General features: G+C 51.0%; 1 long non-coding RNA gene across 1 annotated transcript; it reads right to left on the bottom strand.

Annotated features, from left to right (window-relative positions):
* Positions 1-4,051: 4,051 nt before the first annotated feature.
* LOC115480554 lies at positions 4,052-21,055 on the bottom strand. The gene is made up of 4 exons (XR_003943842.1): positions 20,956-21,055; positions 12,553-12,561; positions 4,748-4,759; positions 4,052-4,061 (listed from the first exon to the last, which is right to left on the bottom strand). It is a non-coding gene; the product is annotated as an uncharacterized LOC115480554 (long non-coding RNA).
* Between the last annotated feature and the right edge of the window lie 3,073 nt (positions 21,056-24,128).

Below are 24,128 nucleotides of genomic sequence, written 5' to 3' on the forward strand. Positions count from 1 at the left end.
ACACACCGGACCGGAACACACTGGACTGGAGCGCACCAGACTGGAACACACACCGGTCCGGAACACACTGGACTGGAGCACACTGGACTGGTCCGCACAGCTTCACCTGCGCTTAGCTACTAAGCCCCCCAGGAGTTGAGCTCCTGGGTTCGAGTAGCCGACAGGACTTACTGGATACCGGATGACATAGGGACCAGGACTGGAAACAGAAGTGCTCCTAACCCTAAACTGATCTACGTGCTCCCAAGCCCTAAACCAGCAGGAGTGTTCCTAACAGTAAACTGACAAAAGGACTTCCTAAGCCCTATACTAAACAGGAGCTCCTAAGCCCTGCTCAAGAAAGGGACTTCCTAAGCCCTAAACTAACAGAGCAGGGAACTAAACACAGCTAACACAGGTGCTACTAAGCACCAAGCTACAAGCAGAGCTCTACACTAATAAGCTAAACACAAAACTAACAAGCTACCTAAGCACTGCTCTAGCAAGCTAGATACAACTAACACGGTGCTTCCCAAGCACTACTCTAGCAAGCAACCAGAAGAGCTCCTAGCACTAAAAGGGAAGACAGGGGAGCCACAAGGAAAAAGAAGGGAAGCTAACACATAAGCCAAAAGTGATTCTAAATCACCAAACACCAACAGCAAAGACTGCAATGCTCCCAATAGCACAAACACCAGAAGTACTTCTAACAGCGAACTCTGCAGTGTTCCTAACAACACCAAACCCTGAAGTACTTCTATCAGCAACAGAGCTTCCAAAGCCCTACACATAGCAATGCTTCCAACACCAAGAGGGAAAAGCAGGGGAACCATAAGGGAAAAGCAGGAAAGCTAAACACACAGTCACCAGTGCACACTGCACTAACCCTAACCTGGCCCTTAACAAAAGCAAGCAGGGAAACTAGACACAAAGTCAGAAGTGCACACTGCACCACCCTACCTAAAGCAAACACCACTGTTGCAAAGGCCCTGAAGGAAACAACACCACTTCCTTATCAAGGCCCTCCCTGATGATGTCACACTCCCTAGACCTAGGCAAAAGCACACTGACCCAGAGAGGCCCAACCCACACCAATGCAACACTGTGAAGCACTTGAAGCCAGTACACCCAAAGAGAGGTAGAGTAACTCAGGCAACACACACACAGGTGCAGTATAGTGAAACAATTAGAGCCATGCTGCTGGAAGCTGCCAGCACAGAGAGACAGAGCCAGCTCAGAAAGGACAGAGAAAAGAAACAGAAGCCAGCTAAGAAGCTGACCCCCAGGAAAGAGGTAAGTTTGAGAGGGGTTCAGACCCCAATCATAACACCGGGAGCATTTATATGAAGTACACTGCAGTACCCCATTGCTCTCCTAGGATGTCTGGGGGAAATGGGGGAAACAGTCTACTAAAAATGCTGGCCTCTCCTATTTTCTACGTCTTTCACTTGGATTTTTTTTTTTTAATGGTCAAAAAAAATACAAACAAAAAAACAGCACCACGGGCCTTTAAAATGGAACAAAGTTCTTTAATGAATGAGCCTTGACCCGACACGGGCCGTGTTTCGGTGACTAGCACCTGCGTCAGGGGTCACAGTGATGACGTGGAAAACTTGGGGAATAACTCGAATATTTTCATCTACAATATTCCTTACCCCACGTCTCATGTAGTAAAAGCTACAAAGCACCAAGGCACTTTCACTTTCTGTATCAAAATGGGCACTAGAACAGATCACAAATCCAGGAAAACTACCAGATCACATTCAGCCACATCATCAGGGGTCCTGTTGATGTACCAGAGAATCTGCTTCTGCACCACAGGATTGGTAGGGATCGATGAAGGATAAACCCAAACCTTTTCCTAACATTTGAAAGGCATATCAGGCATTCTCCGAGGACAAGCAGGCTGCTTGTTCTCACGACTGGGTTGACGTCCACGGCAGCCCCACCAACCGGAACAAAAACTTCGCGGGCACGCCCACCGCGCATGCGCGGCCGCCTTCCCGCTCGTGCGCGACCGTTCCCGCTCAGTCTTTTCTTTTCCACACTGCAAACTTTTTCTCTTCGTGTTCTCCGTTTTTCTCTTTTTTCATTTGAGTAAAAAAAAAAAAAAACGCTGTACTTTGTTTTTCCCTCGTCTTTTAGCTGGGGCGTCTCGTTGCGGCCTTGTGGCCGCGCAGTCGATATATTTTCGAGGTGTGATTTTTACCGCCACCATCGACGACTTTGACTTCGCCGACGCGATTTTTCCATCGATGTCCTCGAAGGTCCCGAGTGGATTTAAAAAGTGTGGTCGGTGCGGCCGGCATATCTCGCAGACCGACACCCACGCTTGGTGCCTCCAGTGCCTTGGGCCGGAGCACGATACCAAGACGTGCACTTTGTGTCTCGGTCTCCAGAAACGGACACAAGTAGCGAGGCAAGTTCTTCGGGACCGTCTTTTTGGAACTTGCGCCGGCCCCTCGACGTCGACGGCATCGGTATCGACGGCCGGATCTTCGGTACCGGTATCGATGTCCATGAAATCGGCACCGACCCCAGGAGCACAAGTCCCGTCGGCCCACCGGCTCTCCGGAGACGGCAGGGGTGAGAGGCCGCGTGGGCAATCGGCCCCGGTCACTCCCTCTACCCAGGGCCCTCGGGACCGAACCCTGTTGGACCCGATTCCTCGAGGCCGAGGGGGATCCACCTCCTCCTCTTCTGTCCCACCGAGCGCCGATGACGGGCACCGTAAAAAGGCGAAGAAGCACCGTCATCGGTCACCCACGACGCATCCAGCTCCCGGCGCCAGGGAAGCAGCAGCGTCGAGAGGAGAGGTCCCTCTCTGTCGTGGAGGTATCAGCACGTCAGGGTGCCAGCACTTCGGTGCAGTCTCCTGGACCCGAGCAGCTTCCAGCCCCGACACCCCTACCGGCCCCTTCGTCTTTCCCGACAGCGGGCCTGGATGAGTGCCTCTGAGCCATCCTTCCGGGGATCCTGGAAGGGCTGATGCACCAGACCGTGCCGGCACCGGGGGTGCTTGCGCCCTCGGCGCCATTGATGGAGGCGCCGGCGGGCTCTAGCCCGGTGCCGAGGCCTTCGAAGCCGCTTGCGGCACCGGTCTCGACTGCCACGCAGGTGGAATCCCCGTCGACGTAGGGAGCTTCATCCCCGCCGGCGCGGGAGTCCACCGCTCGACGACCGAGGTCTCGGTGCCTCGACGTCGAGCCGGGCCCGGTTGAGGACTGAGCTGCAGGAGCTCATGTCCGACACCGAGGAAGAGGCCTCGTGGGGGGAGGAGGAGGACCCCAGATATTTCTCCTCAGAGGAGTCTGTGGGCCTTCCCTCCGACCCCACTCCTTCACCTGAGAGGCCTGAACAAATTCCTGATCAAAGAAAAGTTCAGGATGCTTTCCTTGAGCACCCTTCTGCCAATGATTCAGAAAAACGATTGGCTATGTTCCCTGGATTTAAAGGATGCATACACTCTGTGAAAATGATGAGGCTATTGTGATGAGGAAGCTCCCACCTCAGGATCCCAGATCCCTCTTTCACTCAGGGTGAGCTGGTTCTCAGTATGCAGATTTTATGCAAATTAATATACTACCCTTTTCTGCTCAGGGTGACCTGCTTCTCAAAAGGCAAACATAGTCAGGTCTCACCAATCAGGCTATTTTCATACACATCTTTATTCCAGCCTCTGGGGCACACTTCTTTTAGCTTAAAACGCTTTCACAAGCTTACACAGTTCTTCCAGCTTAAACAATTCATTTCTTTCTACTCAGTGCAATCTTCCCTTTTAAACATTTCTTCTTGCACAGTTCAATATCCATGGATTTCTTCCCCCTGAGCCCTCTCACACAGGCATTTGGGCTCAGTACTAACTCAATCCCTGGACACACAGTCCCTCCTTGTAGCACCCAGCTCTAGACCCACAGTCTCTTCCTCTGGGACACACAGTACCTCTTCACTGTTCTAGACACAGTCTTTTCACCTGGGACACACAGTACCTCTTCACTGTTCTAGACACAGTCTTTTCACCTGGGACACACAGTACCTCTTCCCTGTTCTAGACACAGGCTTTTCACCACCAGGCCATAGGGCTCAGCCAGTACTTCTCATGGGGATACCTCTGCTTCAGTTACCAGCCCTCTTCCTCAGCTGCCAGCTCTTCTCCTCCCTCACAACTCAGGTGGAGTATAAGTGGTTAATAGCCAAACAGGACCCAGCCCATAACCTGCTGCACCTGTTTCTATCCCCAGGACTCTCCTCGGTCCTAGCGACCTCCTGCTATACCTCCCCTTTACTGGCTCCCTTCAGCAACTCACCCAGCCCTTCTCCCTGGACATTTTAGGGGAACCGCGCCCTCTAGGGGCCCAACCAGGGTAGGACAGCCTCTTCCTTATCACATACTCACATCCCGATACTGCCAGCTCACAGACAGTATCTCAGATTCCGTCTGGGCACACGGCACTTTCAGTATTGTGTACTGCCCTTTGGGCTCGCCTCTGCCCCACGGGTGTTCACCAAGTGCCTCGTGGTGGTTGCGGCGTATCTACGCAAGCTGGGAGTGCACGTGTTCCCATATCTCGATGATTGGCTGGTCAAGAACACCTCGGAGGCAGGAGCTCTCCGGTCCATGCAGTGCACTATTCACCTCCTGGAGCTGCTGGGGTTTGTAATAAATTACCCAAAGTCCCATCTCCAGCCAGCCCAGTCTCTGGAATTCATAGGAGCTCTGCTGAATACTCAGACGGCTCAGGCCTTCCTTCCCGAAGTGAGGGCCAACAACCTCCTGTCCCTGGCTTCCCAGACCAGAGCGTCTCAGCAGATCACAGCTCAGCAGATGTTGAGACTTCTGGGTCATATGGCCTACACAGTTCATGTGACTCCCATGGCTCGTCTTCACATGAGATCTGCTCAATGGACCCTAGCTTCCCAGTGGTTTCAAGCCACCGGGAATCTAGAAGATGTCATCCGCCTCTCTACCAGTTGCCGCACTTCACTGCACTGGTGGACCATTCGGACCAATTTGACCCTGGGACGTCCATTCCAAATTCCACAGCCCAAGAAAGTGCTAACGACAGATGCATCTCGCCTGGGGTGGGGAGCTCATGTTGATGGGCTTCACACCCAGGGACTGTGGTCCCTCCAGGAAAAGGATCTTCAGATCAACCTCCTGGAGCTCCGAGCGGTCTGGAACGCACTGAAGGCTTTCAGAGATCGGCTGTCCTGTCAAATTATCCAAATTCGGACAGACAATCAGGTTGCAATGTATTACATCAACAAGCAGGGGGGCACCGGATCTCGCCCCCTGTGTCAGGAAGCCGTCGGGTTGTGGCGTTGGGCTTGCCAGTTCGGCATGCTCCTCCAAGCCACATACCTGTCCATGCTCCATTCCAGAGTGGTACGCAAGATCTTCCGAGAGTGCGGCACCCCCTCGGTGGACCTTTTCGCCTCTCAGACCAACCACAAGCTGCCTCTGTTCTGTTCCAGACTTCAGGCACACAGCAGGCTAGCGTCGGATGCCTTTCTCCTCCATTGGGGGACCGGCCTCCTGTATGCTTATCCTCCCATACCTTTGGTGGGGAAGACCTTACTGAAGCTCAAGCAAGACCACGGCACCATGATTCTGATAGCGCCTTTTTGGCCCCGCCAGATCTGGTTCCCTCTTCTTCTGGAGTTGTCCTCCGAAGAACCGTGGAGATTGGAGTGTTTTCCGACTCTCATTTCGCAGAACGACGGAGCGCTTCTGCACCCCAACCTTCAGTCTCTGGCTCTCACGGCCTGGATGTTGAGGGCGTAGACTTTGCTTCGTTGGGTCTGTCTGAGGGTGTCTCCCGTGTCTTGCTTGCCTCTAGGAAGGATTCCACTAAAAAGAGTTACTTTTTCAAGTAGAGGAGGTTTGTCGTTTGGTGTGAGAGCAAGGCCCTAGAACCTCGTTCTTGTCCTGCACAGAACATGCTTGAATACCTTCTGCACTTATCAGAGTCTGGCCTCAAGACCAACTCAGTAAGGAATCACCTTAGTGCGATTAGTGCTTACCATTATCGTGTGGAGGGTAAAGCCATCTCTGGAGAGCCTTTAGTTGTTCGATTCATGAGAGGCTTGCTTTTGTCAAGGCCCCCTGTCAAGCCTCCAGCAGTGTCATGGGATCTCAACGTCGTCCTCACCCAGCTGATGAAACCTCCTTTTGAGCCACTGAATTCATGCCATCTGAAGTACTTGACCTGGAAGGTCATTTTTTTGGTGGCAGTTACTTCAGCTCGTAGGGTCAGTGAGCTTCAAGCCCTGGTAGCTCATGCTCCATATACAAAATTTCATCATAACAGAGTAGTGCTCCGCACTCACCCTAAGTTCCTGCCAAAGGTGGTGTCGAAGTTCCATCTTAACAAGTCAATTGTCTTGCCAACATTCTTTCCCAGACCGCATACCCGCCCTGCTGAACGTCAGTTGCACACATTGGACTGCAAAAGAGCATTGGCCTTCTACTTGGAGCGGACACAGCCCCACAGACAGTCCGTCCAATTGTTTGTTTCTTTCGACCCCAACAGGAAAGGGGTCGCTGTCGGGAAACGCACCATCTCCAATTGGCTAGCAGATTGCATTTCCTTCACTTACGCCCAGGCTGGGCTGACTCTTGAGGGTCATGTCACGGCTCATAGTGTCAGAGCCATGGTAGCGTCGGTGGCTCACTTGAAGTCAGCCACTATTGAAGATATTTGCAAGGCTGCGACGTGGTCAACTGTCCACACATTCACATCGCATTACTGCCTCCAGCAGGATACCCGACGCGACAGTCGGTTCGGGCAGTCGGTGCTGCAGAATCTGTTTGGGGTTTAAATCCAACTCCACCCTCCAGGACCCGAATTTATTCTGGTCAGGCTGCACTCTCAGTTAGTTGTTCTTCGTAGGTCAATTTCTGTTATACCCTCGCCGTTGCGAGGTTAAATTGACCTGGGTTCTTGTTTTGAGTGAGCCTGAGAGCTAGGGATACCCCAGTCGTGAGAACAAGCAGCCTGCTTGTCCTCGGAGAAAGCGAATGATACATACCTGTAGCAGGTGTTCTCCGAGGACAGCAGGCTGATTGTTCTCACCTACCCTCCCTCCTCCCCTTTGGAGTTGCGTTTTTGATCATTTGCTTGTCATTCAACTGAGCGGGAACGGTCGCGCACGGGCGAGAAGGCGGCCGCGCATGCGCGGTGGGCGTGCCCTGCGTGCGGGACCGCCCGCGAAGTTTTCTTCCGGTTGGTGGGGGCTGCCATGGACGTCAACCCAGTCATGAGAACAATCAGGCTGCTGTCCTCGGAGAACACCTGCTACAGGTATGTATCATTCGCTATTCTAGTGTCGCGTGCTCGAGGACCTTGGCAGACGGTCAGGCTTCTTCCCCGGGAGCACTGGGTTCGTGAGTCCTTGGGCCACTACCGTGGAGCGGCAGTGGCAGGCAAGATCACCTTCAAGGTAGAGATGAGACAAGACTGGACCAGAACCCCGGACTGGAGTTTGTGATAAACACAGTGCCTGCCCTTACATGAGGAGGCCGCCAGAGGGCGCTCTCCCATGGAAAACCTAAAAATGCCCATTCTGGCCACTAGAGGGAGCCCAAGGGTAGTCCATGGTAGTGACCAGAAGGAACAGAAAGGGGGTACTCGTGGCATAGGACCTGTACTTCCCTGGGGAGGCCACCAGGGGGACTCTCTGAGTGGAAGCTGGAAAGGTGGAGAGAGTTCTGGGTGCAGACCTTTCTGGAAGCAGGGGGAGAGGCCTAATGAGAGGTGGGATGGATTATTGGGCACCCTATAAAAGCCTCCTCTAAGCCTAGGGAGGAGGGAAGATGGGGGAACCTGTAACACCCAGAGCCGGAGGAGTACTAGCAGGAAGGCTGAAGAAGGAGGCCTGCTGGAGGAGAGTCAGGAGAGCCTGATGCAGGAGAGGGTTTCCTCCAAGACCCGAGAGGTACTTACCTGATGGGGACCAGCCCCGGAGTACTAGGAAAGGATTGTTATGAACAATGGCTACTGGAGTGTTTGACAAGAAATAACAGCCGTGGGGTGGAGGATAGGACCGTAAGGTTAATGTGAATAAAAGAAGGTCCTATCCGGGGGAGGAGGCTGTTATACCCTGAGACCCAGAGGTCCCCAGTAAATGGTCTCAGGGAAGATGAGAATTGCAGTCAGAGAAGAGTTGGAATGCCAAGTTCCCAAAAGACTGTAACCTAGCTAATAAACTGAATTTACATACAAACCAGCTAATTTGCATCTTTTGGCAAGCAGGGAAAGCTGTGCTATCTATCCAGAGAAGGGGACCTAGGGGCCCCACCAGAAGAACTGGTAAGGTGGGTCTGTTACTAGGGGATACAGCGGAGAGACCGGGCCAGGACTGCCGGTTAAGGAAGAGGTCACCCTGAGGGAAAGGGGAGGACCAAACCTAGAGGCCTGAATGAATGCAGTCACAGAGGAGTCTTGGTTTCAAGGTGGTTCCCTGAGGCAAAAGGCTGGTGAGGCCAGGCAGGAGCCACTAGAGGGCCAATGCACACCAGAGAGCGTCCCTGTGGGGGTTACAAAGGGCACTATCCCAGATGGGACCTTGTGGTTGAATAACCCCCTGAAGACAAGGACACCAGAGACTCCCTGCTACCCTTGACAGTTGAATAACAGTGACTGAAAGGTGAAACCAAGGGAAGAGCAGAGGGTGGGTGGGACCCAGGCAATAATTGTATCCCCAGGGAAGTGTGCAGAAAGGCCCACTGACTACAGGCTGGATCTGGGGGGACTAGAGAACTCAAGGGGAGGCTGAGTGGAAAAGGCATCAGGCTCCAGAGGAGGTTTCTTGTGTGGGTGAAGACAGACAGCACGGAGAGGTGCCGGTCGAGAGCAGACAGCACGGAGAGGTGCTTTCTTACAAGTTCTACACAGGAATAAACGGAACTGGAATGCACCGGACAGGTGCGCACTGGAGTGGAGCCCGCTGGACTGGAACACACTGAAGTGGCCCCACTGGACTGGAACATACAGGAGTGAAACCCGCTGGACTGGAACACACTGGAGCGGAACCCACGGGACCGGAACCCGCTGGACTGGAAACACTGGACCTAGGCTTCAGCTACGTTTAACCACCTTTCCCCGAGGGTTGAGCCCTCAGGTTCGGGCGGCTGGCAGGGCTTACAGGAAAAACCAGAACTGGAACTTGCAAGCAGGAACAGCAGGAATAAGGATCCAGGAGTGCCCCCTGGCACCTAGGCGAAGGCAAGGCAGACAGGCAGGGAATGTCCGGGTTCCGTCAGTAGGCAGGTTTAAACACAAAGACTAGTAAACTGTACCCAAGCTAATAGGAAGCTATGCCCAGGCAAACCAGTCATACACAAGAAACATACACTAAGCAAACTCAGGAGACTTAGTAAGCTATACACCAGCTAACAACCAAAGCTGTGCCCAAGCTAACCAGTCATACACTGGAAACAAACACAGTGAACTAGCAAAGCCACACACAGGCTAACAAGCAAAGCTGTGCCCAAGCTAACATGTCCTACACTAGGAACATACACAGAGAACTAGCAAAGCCACACAGGCTAACAAGCAAAGCTGTGCCCAAGCTAACAAGTCCTACACTAGGAACATACACAGAGAACTAGCGAAGCTATACACAGGCTAACAAGCAATGCTGTGCCCAAGCTAACAAGTCCTATACTAGGAACATACACAGAGAACTAGCGAAGCTATACACAGGCTAACAAGCAATGCTGTGCCCAAGCTAACAAGTGCTACACTAGGAACAAACACAGAGAACTAGCAAAGCTATACACAGGCTAACAAGCCAAGCGGTGCCTAAGCTAGCTAGTCAAACACTAGGAACAAACACAGAGAACTAGCAAAGCTATACACAGGCTAACAAGCCAAGCGGTGCCTAAGCTAGCTAGTCAAACACTAGGAACAAACACAGAGAACTAGCAAAGCTATACACAGGCTAACAAGCCAAGCGGTGCCCAAGCTAGCTAGTCAAACACTAGGAACAAACACAGAGATCTAGCAAAGCTATACACAGGCTAACAAGCCAAGCGGTGCCTAAGCTAGCTAGTCAAACACTAGGAACAAACACAGAGAACTAGCAAAGCTATACACAGGCTAACAAGCCAAGCGGTGCCCAAGCTAGCTAGTCCAACATAGAAACTCACACAGAGCAAACAATGTAGCAGTGAACAGAGCACTCCACATACCAGGGCCCTAAGACGAAATGCAAAGGCCCGGGCTGTAGTCTCTAAGTGATTAATAAAGCCCTTCCACACCAGAGGCACAGCTGCAGCAATCACCTTGCATCCAAACAGAGGCTTGGCACACAGAGAAGTCAGCCCAGCGGGAGCCATCTTGGATACTGGCATAGAGGAGTCGGCGGCAGCCATCTTGGAAGAGGCATAGCCCACACAGGTGAGGTTCAGTAGGGCAATCAGCACACAGAGCCAGAGAGAAACTAAGACAGAGACAGACACAGAGACAAGCAGAAGCCAGCACAGCCACTGACTCCCAGAAACAGGGTAAGTCTGAGGGTGGTCACGGGCACAGCCGTGACAGTATCCCCTCCTCAAGACCCCCCTCTCGGTCTCCCTGAGGCGGTCAGGTATCCAGGGGTAACTATGGTGAAACTTCCTGATGGGTCTCAAAAGCCAGACATAGATCACTGGACTGGAAGTCACAAGGAAATGCAAAACTGGCAGACAAAAGTAGAACTTGTGACCAGGAAGCTTCTTTGAGTCACCACGGGGCAACCTCAGGAACATGGATGCATCAAGAGGAACACAATTCAAAAGTAACCCTCCCCTGAGGGAACCCACAATGTCCTGGACCTCTTGGCAATTCCATGTAATGACAGGAACAAGGCTGGAGCCACTACCCCAGCTAACATCAACAGCTGGGCTGGGGCCCAAAGTGGCATCCCAGTCTTGACAGGAACTAGAAGTCTGAACAGAAGTAGATCTGGAACTGGAACCTGGGTTGGCATTCAAAACGGAGCCGGGATTGGGACCCGGACTGGAATCAACCCCTTGACTGTAATTGGAACTCAGCAAGAGGTCAGCCTCCTGACGGACACTGATACTGGAACCGGACTCAGCCTCCTGGCTGATCCTGGAACCTGGAGCGGACTCAGCATCTTGGCTGGCACTAGAACGCAGAAGAAATTCAGCTGTAAGGCTAGACGCTCCCCTCTGGCCGGATTGGGATGTCTCTCTAGCATTAGCTTCAGGAGGCGTCCGCCGAGCAGGGTTCAAGAGGAAACGGCCCTGGTAACCCCAGAGCATGCTAAGACGAAATGCAAAGGCCCGGGCTGTAGTCTCTAAGTGATTAATAAAGCCCTTCCACACCAGAGGCACAGCTGTAGCAATCACCTTGCATCCAAACAGAGGCTTGGCACACAGAGAAGTCAGCCCAGCGGGAGCCATCTTGGATACTGGCATAGAGGAGTCGGCGGCAGCCATCTTGGGAGAGGCATAGCCCACACAGGTGAGGTTCAGTAGGGCAATCAGCACACAGAGCCAGAGAGAAACTAAGACAGAGACAGACACAGAGACAAGCAGAAGCCAGCACAGCCACTGACTCCCAGAAACAGGGTAAGTCTGAGGGTGGTCACGGCCACAGCCGTGACATCTAGAAGGAAAATTTGTTTCTCAAGCAGCTAGCAGACATGCTGATAGGCTTCATACAGCCATCTTGACTCCTCCCCTCTCTTAAAAACCCCAAAACAATTGAAAGAATTCAATAGTTCACTATTTTCTTTACAATTTAGTTTCTTGAACATAGGTTTCAACTTACCTAGAAAAATCCCACTCTGCAATGAATAATTCACTAATCAAGCCAAGCAATTACTTATTCCTTCATTCTCTCAGGCCCCCTTAATCAACCAAGAGGGACATGGGTCGTTTATGCCTAGTGAGATGCATTATTGTCATTATTTCCACTATTTCTGATTTGCTCACATACTAAAAGAGTATCTCAATACCAGTTCGTCTTGCTTATAACCTCCAGTTCCTACCCCAATTTAAATGAAACATCCAGAGCCTGATCTTTATTTTATATTGATAAAAGCTATTTCTGAAAATACTTAGCCATACCATCACATCATTCCTGACTCCAATTATAATCATGAGTTAATGAGTGAGGCACAATCAAGTTAACTAACATAAACAGTTCTCTGGCATGGTTCTTGCTCCTCCCTGTCTTCTTGGACCAAAAGGGCTTCATCATCACTTTCACATTTTGAAGCTTCCCTATTAAACTCTAATTTAAGTTCTAATGACTAACTTTCATACCACATTCTCTCCTTTCTCTCCTTCCTTCTAACATTCCTCTCAGTATCCTAAAATCCTTTGTAAACCATGGAAGGATTTGGAGATTCTCAACTCCCTCCTAACTAATGGAATGATTTAATCCAGTCCTGCCCACTTTTCAGAATCCCTTTACAGTACTGCCTTATTCATATCAGTATTCAAACAAAATATTTCTATTGTCATACTTTGGCAAGAACTACAATTATGCATGCTTCCAACAGGAAGATAGCCTATGGTCTGGCCAAGGAACAGTTTGCATCCTCAGGTTTCTCAACCAGTTATCACTAGTTTTTTCCCCGTTGGTACAGAACCAAGTCTAAGTATGCCCGGCATCATATGTTGGCTCTGAAACAATTTGTATAAGATTCTCAATGAATTGAACAACTCTCAAACCCGTTGTTGGCACAATCCCATGACAAATTAAAATCCTCAGAAACCAAAAATAACTCGCTGACAATTAGACTTTCAGCTGTAGTAACTCTATCAATGATGACCCTGTATACTAGCCATAAAGGGGGAAATTTTATAAATGGCACTGTACAATGGGTGCCGAAAAGAATCACGCTTAGTGCTGATTCCCACGCCTAACTGTAGGCACCAGACATGCCTAATGAAACCTGGTGTAAATGCTGGTACCCAAGTTAGGCATGCTGAGACAATGTTCTGTAACTACATGTGCAGCTTTTCAAAACATGCTCTGACACACCCATGGCCATGCCCCCTTTTGAGTTGCGTGCTAGTAGAGTTAGGTGCCATGCCTTATAGAATAGCACACAGCCAGATGTGCATGCAAATCCTAAGTGGTGCCAATTAAATTTAATAATTAGTTATTCTCCGAGGACAAGCAGGCTGCTTGTTCTCGCAATTGGATCGTCATTGTCCACGGCAGCCCAGGAACCAGAAGAAAAAATTTTCCCAGCAAAAATGAAGATTTTCGGGAATGTTCCGCCGTGCGAGCAGGATGAACTGCGCATGCGCGAACGGCTTCCTGCCTGCCGCACGAGCATGTCTCCTTAGTCTTTTTTGCTCCACGGTTAGGTACAGCAGTGTTTTTTGCTCCACTCCATTTGACCCAGGACAAAGACTTCGCGATCCTTGTTTGCTTTCTTTTTCTTTTATTTCAACATATTTAAAAAATATATATATACAAGCCGTTAAGCCCATTAAAACGGGCAAGATTTTTTATTTCTGAAATGTAAAGAGAGTGAGAGTGTGTATATATATATGTGTGTGTGTGTGTGTGTGTGTGTGAGAGAGAGAGAGACAAAGTGTGTGTGTAATCGTCTGTGTGTGTGTGAGAGAGAGAGACAGAAAGTGTGTGTGTGCGTGCGTCTGTGTGTGTGTGTGAGAGAGAGAGACAGAGAAAGTGTGTGTGTATGCATCTGTGTGAAAGAGAGAGACTGTGAGAGTGAGTTAAGAGAGAGAGAGTGAGAGTGTGTATATGTGTGTGTGAGAGAGAGAGAGACAGAGAAAGTGTGTGTGTGTGCGTCTGTGTGAAAGAGAGAGTGTGAGTGAGTTCAGAGAGAAAGAGACAGAGTGAGAGTGTGTATATTGTAAAGAGTATGTAGGACAGGCCCCAAAGGAACCCTGGGATAGGCCAGAATACCCCCGTTATAGGCAGGCATTCCCCAGGAAAAAACTAGAAATAAAGAACTACAACTCCCAGCATGCCCCAAGGGAGACCGGGGATAAGAGGAATTATGTGCATTCCCAGGAGTCTCCAGAGGAGGGCCGCAGGGGAAGGAATAAGGCTGATTCTCCAACCTGGTGGAAGAGGTGGTGGAACAGGTGGGTGGAGAAAGAAGAGCCACCAAAGAGCTTTAATGAAAGAAAGGGTGAGCAGCTGGGAGAAGGGCGGGGCGAGGAGAATATGGATTGGGCTCCTGAGGAGAGAGAGGCAGAGAGTGAGCCTTGCCCTATGGAGTTGACTGAACCGGAGAACACCCTGGAAGAGCCGATGGACTTTTCGGCTCTGGCTCAGCGAAAGCCAAGGAAGTAGCGGGGCCAAGCCGGGTCAAGCGGGAGGAGGTCAGGTAGGAGTATGACTGACCAAGAGGGTGGGACCCTAGGCTTTGAGCCCGCGCAAAGCCAGAACTGAACTGTATTTTGAAAGCCTGACTAAACTGAGCTGTGGTTTTGCAAGCTTGGCTAGAACTGAACTTTGTTGTGAAAGCCTGGCTAAACTGAGCTGTGTTTTGAAAGCTTGGGCCTAAAATTGAACTGTATTTTGAAAGCCTGACTAAACTGAGCGGTGTTTTGCAAGCTTGGCTAAAATTGAACTGTATTTTGAAAGCCTGGCTAAATTGAGCTGTGTTTTGGAAAGCTTGGCTAGAACTGAACTGTATTTTGAAAGCCTGGCTAAATTGAGCTGTGTTTTGGTAAAGCTTGACTAAAAGTGAACAGGGGTTTTGGAAAAACCCGCTACACTGAACAGGGTATTTGTTTTTCTTTTTTTTTATTATTTGCTGCTACTCTTCCCCCAGGAGGGAGGGAGAGGAAGCAGCTGTGGAAGCCTGGACTGGGAAACTAACCGGCTTGAGAAAGGTGAACGATAACTGTGCTTTGTTTTGTGTTTTGGTGCCACAACTGAGGAAAGGAGGGAAACCCCTTCTAGGCAATAAAAAGCTTCATTGTTCTGAGGAAAGAAGGGAGCAGTACTGGAAGGTGTTCTTCAGGTTGTGGAGAGCTGCAACCGCTGAGAAAAGAGGATCCACTTTACAATTGGTGTCAGAAGTGGGATCGCTTTGCGGACCTGTCGCTCGAGGAGGCCAAGACTAGCAGGACAGAAAAGCCCGACGGAGGGGCCAACGCTGAGAAAGGCGCAGACCCGTCTGGGGTTCCGGTAAGCGGGGCCTAGATTGGGGGAAATAAAGGGATCGTAGTAAAAGGGGAAACATAAGTAGTGAAACCGCACTTGGAGGTGTCCTCTGTTTTTTTTCCCACCAGGAGTCGTTGTTCCGGAGCAAGGATGGACCCTAAGGAGATCTTCGCTTGGATGACGCTGCAGTTCCAGAAACAGCAAGAACTGACGGGGAAGATGGTGGAAGACTCCTTGACGGCGGCACGAGAGTAGCAACAACCGGTGCTGAATATGCTCCAGGACTTTTTTCAGCGAGGGATCGAGGCTCCCAGGGGCGGTGGAGCTGGAGCAACTGGACAGGGGCCAGGAGGAAGCGGTGCGGTAGGACCTTTATCCCTGAACTCACTTACTTGGGGAAAGTTGTCTGAGCAGGATAATGTAGATGATTTCCTGACCGCCTTCGAGAGGGTGGCAGTGGCCGCAGGGTGGCCACAAGAGCAGTGGGCCATGCGGTTAGTGCCTTCATTATCTGGGGAGGCTCTAGGAGCCTTTAGAGACTTGGCTCCTGGGGACGCTGCCAACTATGGGAGGTTGAGAGAGGCCATTAAAGACCGGTATGGACTGAGTACCCAGGCTTATAGGCGTAAGTTTCGGTCCACTAAATGGGAAAAGGGGGAAACCCCTAAAGCACTGGCCACTAGACTGATGGACTTGGTAAAAAAATGGTTGGAACCTGATCGCCACACCATGGGAGAGATTCTTCAAGAATTAGTAGTGGAGCAGTTCCTGCAGGGCCTTCCCAGGGAGATTAGGGCAGGATTGGTCCAAAGGGGCTGTAAGACGGTGGAGGCCGTGACAGCCGGGTTGGAGTGTTATTTGGAAGCCCTACATTGGGGAGAACCCGACCTGGAGGGGGGTAAGCCCCGACCTGTGGGAGGCTGGGGTTCCAAAAGTTCCTTCTTTAAGCCAGATCTCCAGGGGGGGGAACCCGATTACGGCTGGGGTGGTAAAAAGCCCGTAGTGCCCTCAGGCCCTGAAAAAAAGGCCCCCTCGTATGAAGGAAAACTATGTTATAAGTGTGGGAAGACTGGGCACTTCCGGAGGGATTGCCCAGGTCGAGAGGGATGGACCTCGCAGGTTGCCCAAGGGTTTAGACCTCGGTATACTGCTAAGGTGGAGGTTGAGGGTTTACCGATTGTAGCCATGTTAGACTCCGGGGCAGACCAGTCCATGATCTCCAGGAGGTTATGGGAACAAATAAGAAAGAGGAGGACAGGAGGTAAGGATACCTATGAGGGAGCAGTGGCTATTCAATGTATACATGGGGCCAGTACTCGTTATACCCTCCATAGGGTTCACGTGAAGGGGCCTACAGGGGAGATAGAGATAGCCGTTGCCGTTCTGCCCAGACTGCCACAGGAGATGATTTTGGGAAGGGACTGGCCCCCCTTTTCCGAGTGTATTAGTGAAAAAAGAGTGTTGGTCACTACCCGCTCGCAGGCTCGGCGAGACCCTGAGGCTGAGGAAGAGGGAATAGGAGGTATTTTTCCTTTTCAAGGGGAGGTTTTAGGGGAGCCGGGAAAAGAGAGAAAGGGGAAAGCTTTGAAAAAAAAAGGAGCAGAGGGGCAGACGGGAGGCCTTGGAGCAGGCAAGAAAAGAAAGTTATCTGCCAGTGGCCCCGAAAGAATTGAGCGAGCAGTTTCCCCAGTTTCATAGGGAGCAGGCCACGGACCCTACTTTAGAGTATGCCTGGGAACGGGCCCGACATTCTATATCGCAGGGTACCCAATTGGGAAAACTCGGAAGCGGGGAGACAGCTAGTAGTCCCCCAAGCTTTCCGTCCCCTAGTAGTAAGGCTCGCGCATGATCACCCTTTGGGGGGGGCATAAAGGCTCCCAAGCTACCCTGACTCAGATATTGGGCCGGTTTTATTGGCCAGGAGTTTATGGGGAGGTGGAGAGGTATTGCAAGTCCTGCCCCAACTGTCAGAAGGTGACAGACCGGCTACCACCTAAGGCTCCGTTAAAACCCCTTGCTAGAGTGGAACAACCGGGGAGGAGAATAGCCATGGATATTATTGGCCCAGTAACAAAATCTCAGAGAGGCTTCCTCTACGTTTTAGTGGTTATGGATATGGCCACTAGGTACCCCTGGGCCATTCCTTTGAGAAGCATATCAGCGAAGGTCATTGCCAGGGAACTGATAAAAATCTTTTGTGAGGTGGGATTCCCCCAAGAAGTTTTGACCGACAGGGGGTCCAACTTTATGTCATGTACCTTAAGGCAAGTGTGGGAGGCTTTTGGGATACACCATATCCGTACAGCGGCCTACCATCCTCAAACTAATGGGATGGTGGAACGTTTTAATAGAACTTTAAAGGGTATGTTAAAAAAAGCGTTAGGCGAGGATAGGACAGGTTGGGACCAACTGTTACCCTTCGTGCTATATGCCTACAGGGAGAAGGTGCAAGACTCATTAGGAGTTGCGCCTTATGAATTGATGTTTGGACGGAGGCCCAGGGGAATTTTAGATATTTTACAGGAACACTGGGTACCCCCGGACACCTCCGATCAGTCAGTGGTCGAATACCTACAGGATCTGAGGACCAGATTAGATAAGTTACAGGAATATTCCCAGGATAGGTTTGAACAGAGCCAAAATCGTCAAAAGGAATATTATGATAAGGGTACTCGTGAGAGGGAGTTTGTAATAGGAGATAGGGTCCTTATCCTAATCTCGGAGGATCCTCATAAGTTTGCCTCTAGGTGGAAGGGTCCCTGGGTGGTGAGGAGGAGACTTGGGCCTCTTACATATGAGGTGGCGAACGAAAAAGGGCGGGTCCAAACCTTCCACGTTAACCTGATGAAACCCTGGGTAGCAAGGGTAGGCTTTCAGACCCGGGGAGATGAAAAGGAGGGAGAGGAGTTGGGACCGCAAATAAGAGATATTTTCAAGCCCGGTGAACCAGGGGTTAATCCCCGGTTGACACAAGTACAAAAGAAAGAGATAGGAAGGCTCTTGAAAGGGTTTGATGATGTGTTGACGGCCTGCCCTGGAAATACTCATCTAGTGGAGCATGACATCATAACGGAAAGGGGTAAAGTAGTTCGGCAAAAGCCATATAGGCTGTCCCCCATGAAAAGGAGGGAGGTGATAAAACAGGTCCAGGAAATGTTAGACTTCGGGGTGATCGAAGAGTCAAATAGTCCCTGGTCAAGCCCAGTGGTGTTAGTACCAAAACCCGAAGGGGAGTGGAGATTCTGCATAGATTTCCGCCAGCTTAATAATATTTCTCAAGCAGATGCATATCCTATGCCCTATATTGAGGAGCTGGTGGACAGGCTAGGATCTGCACAATATCTCACCACCCTGGACTTGACAAAAGGGTACTGGCAGATTCCCCTTACGTCAGGGGCACAAGCTAAGACCGCCTTTAGTACGCCCATAGGCCTGTACCAGTTCAAAAGATTGCCCTTTGGCCTTAATTCAGCAGCTGCAAGCTGCCAGAGGTTGCTGGACAGGGTTCTCCGGCCACATCAGGCATATGCCGCCGCCTATATGGATGATGTGGTAATACATAGTGGAGACTGGAACACCCATTTAAACCAGGTAGAGGCAGTGCTGCAGGCTTTTAGGGAGGCAGGTCTCACCCTGAACCCAAAAAAATGTTATTTTGCGCAGTACAGGGTGAAGTATTTAGGGTATAATGTGGGAAGGGGAGAGGTCCGGCCCTTATTGAATAAGGTTAAAAGCATCCAAGAGTTTCCCAGACCAAACACCAAGAAACAATTGCGTAGATTCCTGGGGATGGTAGGGTATTACCGCAGGTTCATCCCTCATTTTTCCGCAATGGCCACTCCCTTAACGGACATGCTGAGGGGGAAGAATCCGGACCACTTGAGGTGGGGAGGGGAGGAGTTGAGGGCCCTGTGCCAGGAACCTGTGCTGAAAGCAGTTGATTTTGAAAAACCCTTTATCCTTCAAACAGATGCTTCAGGGAGGGGGTTAGGCGCAGTGCTGTCCCAAGAGCATGAAGGGGAGGAACACCCGGTGCTTTATTTAAGCCGGAAGCTCCTGCCTCATGAGGAACATTACTCCACCATAGAAAAGGAGTGTTTAGCCATACGATGGGCAGTGCAGGAGTGTAGTGTTTATTTAGAAGGGAGAAAATTTAAGTTGGTAACGGACCATGCTCCCCTGAAATGGTTGAATGTAATGAAGAATAATAATGGGAGACTAATGCGATGGTACCTAGCATTGCAGCCTTTCCAATATGCTGTGGAGCATCGTCCCAGGCGATGTTTAGGAAATGTTGATGCTCTGTCCCGGGTGGAGGAGGAGGAGGAAAAAGAGTGCGGGGGTAGAAATTTAAGGGGGGGGGGTATGTAAAGAGTATGTAGGACAGGCCCCAAAGGAACCCTGGGATAGGCCAGAATACCCCCGTTATAGGCAGGCATTCCCCAGGAAAAAACTAGAAATAAAGAACTACAACTCCCAGCATGCCCCAAGGGAGACCGGGGATAAGAGGAATTATGTGCATTCCCAGGAGTCTCCAGAGGAGGGCCGCAGGGGAAGGAATAAGGCTGATTCTCCAACCTGGTGGAAGAGGTGGTGGAACAGGTGGGTGGAGAAAGAAGAGCCACCAAAGAGCTTTAATGAAAGAAAGGGTGAGCAGCTGGGAGAAGGGCGGGGCGAGGAGAATATGGATTGGGCTCCTGAGGAGAGAGAGGCAGAGAGTGAGCCTTGCCCTATGGAGTTGACTGAACCGGAGAACACCCTGGAAGAGCCGATGGACTTTTCGGCTCTGGCTCAGCGAAAGCCAAGGAAGTAGCGGGGCCAAGCCGGGTCAAGCGGGAGGAGGTCAGGTAGGAGTATGACTGACCAAGAGGGTGGGACCCTAGGCTTTGAGCCCGCGCAAAGCCAGAACTGAACTGTATTTTGAAAGCCTGACTAAACTGAGCTGTGGTTTTGCAAGCTTGGCTAGAACTGAACTGTGTTGTGAAAGCCTGGCTAAACTGAGCTGTGTTTTGAAAGCTTGGGCCTAAAATTGAACTGTATTTTGAAAGCCTGACTAAACTGAGCGGTGTTTTGCAAGCTTGGCTAAAATTGAACTGTATTTTGAAAGCCTGGCTAAATTGAGCTGTGTTTTGGTAAAGCTTGACTAAAAGTGAACAGGGGTTTTGGAAAAACCCGCTACACTGAACAGGGTATTTGTTTTTCTTTTTTTTTATTATTTGCTGCTACTCTTCCCCCAGGAGGGAGGGAGAGGAAGCAGCTGTGGAAGCCTGGACTGGGAAACTAACCGGCTTGAGAAAGGTGAACGATAACTGTGCTTTGTTTTGTGTTTTGGTGCCACAACTGAGGGAAGGAGGGAAACCCCTTCTAGGCAATAAAAAGCTTCATTGTTCTGAGGAAAGAAGGGAGCAGTACTGGAAGGTGTTCTTCAGGTTGTGGAGAGCTGCAACCGCTGAGAAAAGAGGATCCACTTTACAATATGTGTTTGTGTGCATGCGTGAGTGAGAGAGAGAGAGACAGTGAAAGTGTGTGTGTGTGCGTCTGTGTGAAAGAGAGTGTGAGAGTGAGTTGAGAGAGAGACAGAATGTGTGAGAGAGAGAGAGACAGAGAGAGAGTGTGTGTGTGTGTGAGAGAGAGAGACAGAGTGTGTGTGAAAGAGAGAGAGAGACAGAGAGTGTGTGTGTGTGAGAGAGAGAGAGATGAATGGAATAGGATAAAGTGTTGTGATATTAGTATTGTAATTAATGGGTCTTGTTGCCAGTTTCTCTGTGAGTGCGGAGAGGGAGCCCAGTATTGCACTTACTCTAAGGAGTCCCAGGTCCCTGGCCCCAGGAGCTGAGCTGCAACTCCCCCTGCTAATCACTCACCGTTGTGACTGTCATAGCCCCACAGATGTGCCATCCTCTGCCTCTGTCCCGGTAAACGTGTGGCCCCCGGTTCGCTGTCTCTCTCAGCCCTCGGGTTCCTTCTGGGGCTTTTTACGGGCTCCCCCTGCCTGTATCTCCCTCTGACCGCAGCAGGTGAGTTTGGCTCCTGGAGCTCAGCCTGCCTCTGTCCCGGTGAACGTGTGACCCCAGCTCGCTGTCTCTCTCAGGCCTTGGGATCCTTCTGGGGCTTTTTATAGGCTCCCCCTGCCTCTATGCCCCTGTGACCACAGCAGGTAGGTTTGGCTCCTGGAACTCAGGCTGCTCGGGGGCGGAGAGAGAAGCACATGAATCCTGTATCCCCCCTTCTATCACCTCCTTCTCCCCATCCCCTCCAACCCTAGCCAGCCAGACCCAGCGCCTGCGGCCAGAGCCGCCCGGATTCCTGTCCTCACAGCTGCAGTCCAGACCCGCTGATTCCCCCCCCCCCCCCCCAATCACATCACCAGCTTTCCTCGCCAAGGCACCAGATACAAAGAACCCCCTCCTACCGATGTTCTGTCGGTCTTCTGGCAGCCCCGGTACCTGCTCCCGAGCCTACATGGATTTTGTCACCGCCTGTTCCACCAGCCCCACAGTCTTTTCCGATGGCGGCTCTTGACGAGTGTATCCGGGCCTTGTTTCCAGAACTTCTGGAAGGCTTACTGCGACAATCAGCTTCGATGTCAGGGGTGCTTGCGCTCCCTGTGTCATCTGCTGTAGCGGTACCTGGCCCTTCATCTGTGGTGAGGTCTCCGACCCCTGTGCCGCCTGCGGCACCTGCGTCTGCTGCCACCCAGGTCGACTCTCCGACGTCGGTGGAGGAAGCTTCGCCGCAGTCGGATCGGGCGTCGACTTCTCAACATCGCCACGGAGGACATCATTCCTTGGCGTCGAGAGAAGTCCAGTGTCAGCGTACTTTCACTCGGGTTGCGTCTGACACTGAGCAGGAGCACTCATGGGAATCAGAGGAAGATCCCAGATACTTCTCTTCCGATGAGTCTTTTGGGATTCCCTCTGACTCTTCTCCTCTGCTGGAAAGAGGATTATCTCCAGCAGAGAGTCTTTCTTTTTCCTCTTTTGTCCGGGAAATGGTTACGGCTATTCCTTTCCCTGTGGAGGTTGAGGGTGAGCCCAGGTCTGACATGTTGGAAGTCCTGGATTTTTCTTCTCCACTTAAAGAGGCTGTGACAGTCCCTCTCCATAAGGTACTGAAAGAAGTCCTTATGAGAAACTGGTCCGCCCCTATGTCTGGCCCTGTGGTTCCCAAGAAAGCAGAATCCCAATATCAGATCCACGGTAAACCTGGAATGATGAGGTCCCAATTACACCACAATTCCATAGTGGTGGATTCCGCTCTCAAGAGAGTCAGGAGTACTAGGGACTATGCTTCGGAGCCCCCAGGCAGAGAAGCTAGGACTCTTGATTCTTTTGGGAGAAAGGCGTATCAGGCCGCTATGCCCGCATCCAAGATCCAATCATACCAGCTCTTCACGAGTATACACTTGCAGGACTCGATAAGTCAACTGTCCAGCTTGGTTTATGCACTCCCTACGGAGTTGGCCGAGCCTTTTCACCAGGTGGCCAGGCAGCAGAAGGCATGTCGCAAGTTCCTGGCCAGGGGTACTTTCAATACTTTTGACGTAACATCCAGGATCGCTGCTCAAGGTATAGTGATGTGCAGACTGTCATGGCTGCGTGTCTCTGACCTGGATCATTCAGTGCAGCAGCGGATGGTGGATGTTCCTTGCCGGGGGGACAATCTTTTTAGAGAAAAAGTAGAGGATCTTCTTAACCAGATTAAAAAGCATAATGATGCTATGGATTCTCTCTCCCACCGGGTGCCTGCTGCTACAGCCTCCTCATCTAGGAGGTTTTTTGGAGGGAAGAGAAGTGCTCCCTATTCCTACTCTAGGCGTAGGTATGCTCCTGCTTCTCGGCGGCCTGCCCAAGCTCAGCCCCATGTGCTCGTTCTCGTCAACAGCGTGCGTCTAAGGTCCATTCTGCTCCCCAGCAAAATCAAGGGACGGGCTTTTGACTGGCTCCAGTTCAGCATAGCCTCTATCAAAGTGTCCGTGCCGGACGACTTGCCGGTAGGGAGGTTGATGTTTTTTCACCAGTGGCCTCTTATAACCTCCGACCAATAGGTTCTTCAAATAGTCCGGTTAGGATACACCCTCAATCTGATATCCAAACCTCCAAATTGCCCACCAGGCGCTCATTCTTACAGCCCCAACACAGGTAGGTACTTGCAGAGGAACTCTCCGCCCTTCTAAAGGCCAATGCGGTCAAACCCGTTCCATCAGGGGAAGAAGGGCTGGGATTCTATTCCAGGTATTTCCTTGTGCAAAAGAAAACAGGGGGGATGCATCCCATCCTAGACCTAAGGGGCCTGAACAATTATCTAGTCCGAGAAAAGTTGAGGATGGTTTCCCTGGGCACCCTTCTTCCCATGATTCAGGAAAACGATTGGCTATGCTCTCTGGACTTAAAGGATGCTTATACCCATATCTCGATATACTCCCAGCTCACAGGAAGTATCTTCGGTTTCGGCTAGGAACGCAGCACTTTCAGTACTGTGTACTGCCCTTTGGTCTGGCGTCTGCGCCCAGAGTGTTTACCAAGTGTCTGGCTGCAGTTACAGCGTCGCTACGCAGACTGGGAGGGCATGTCTTCCCTTATCTAGACAATTGGCTGGTGAAGAGCACATTGGAAGTGGGTGCTCTGCAGTCTATGCAAATGACTATTCAGGTGCTAGAACTACTGGGGTTCGTGATCAATTATATCAAGTCCCATCTCACCCCAGTTCAAAAATTGGAGTTCATTGGAGCACGATCACAAGGACAGCTTGAGCTTTGCTCCCCGAGGCGAGGGCAGACAATCTCCTGACCCTAGTGTCCATGGCTCGAGCGTCTCAACAGATTACGGCTTGGCAGATGTTAAGACTTCTGGGTCACATGGCCTCCACAGTTCACGTGACTCCTATGGCACGTCTACACATGAGATCAGCTCAATGGACCCCAATTTCCCAGTGGTGTCAAGCTGCAGGCAGTCTACAGGATGTGATCCAACTGTCCACCAACTTTCGGAATTTCTTGCAATGGTGGACGATTCGGACCAATCTGACCTTGGG

The sequence above is a fragment of the Microcaecilia unicolor genome, chromosome 11 (assembly GCF_901765095.1).
Source record: "Microcaecilia unicolor chromosome 11, aMicUni1.1, whole genome shotgun sequence".
In the NCBI taxonomy this organism is placed as follows: domain Eukaryota; kingdom Metazoa; phylum Chordata; class Amphibia; order Gymnophiona; family Siphonopidae; genus Microcaecilia; species Microcaecilia unicolor.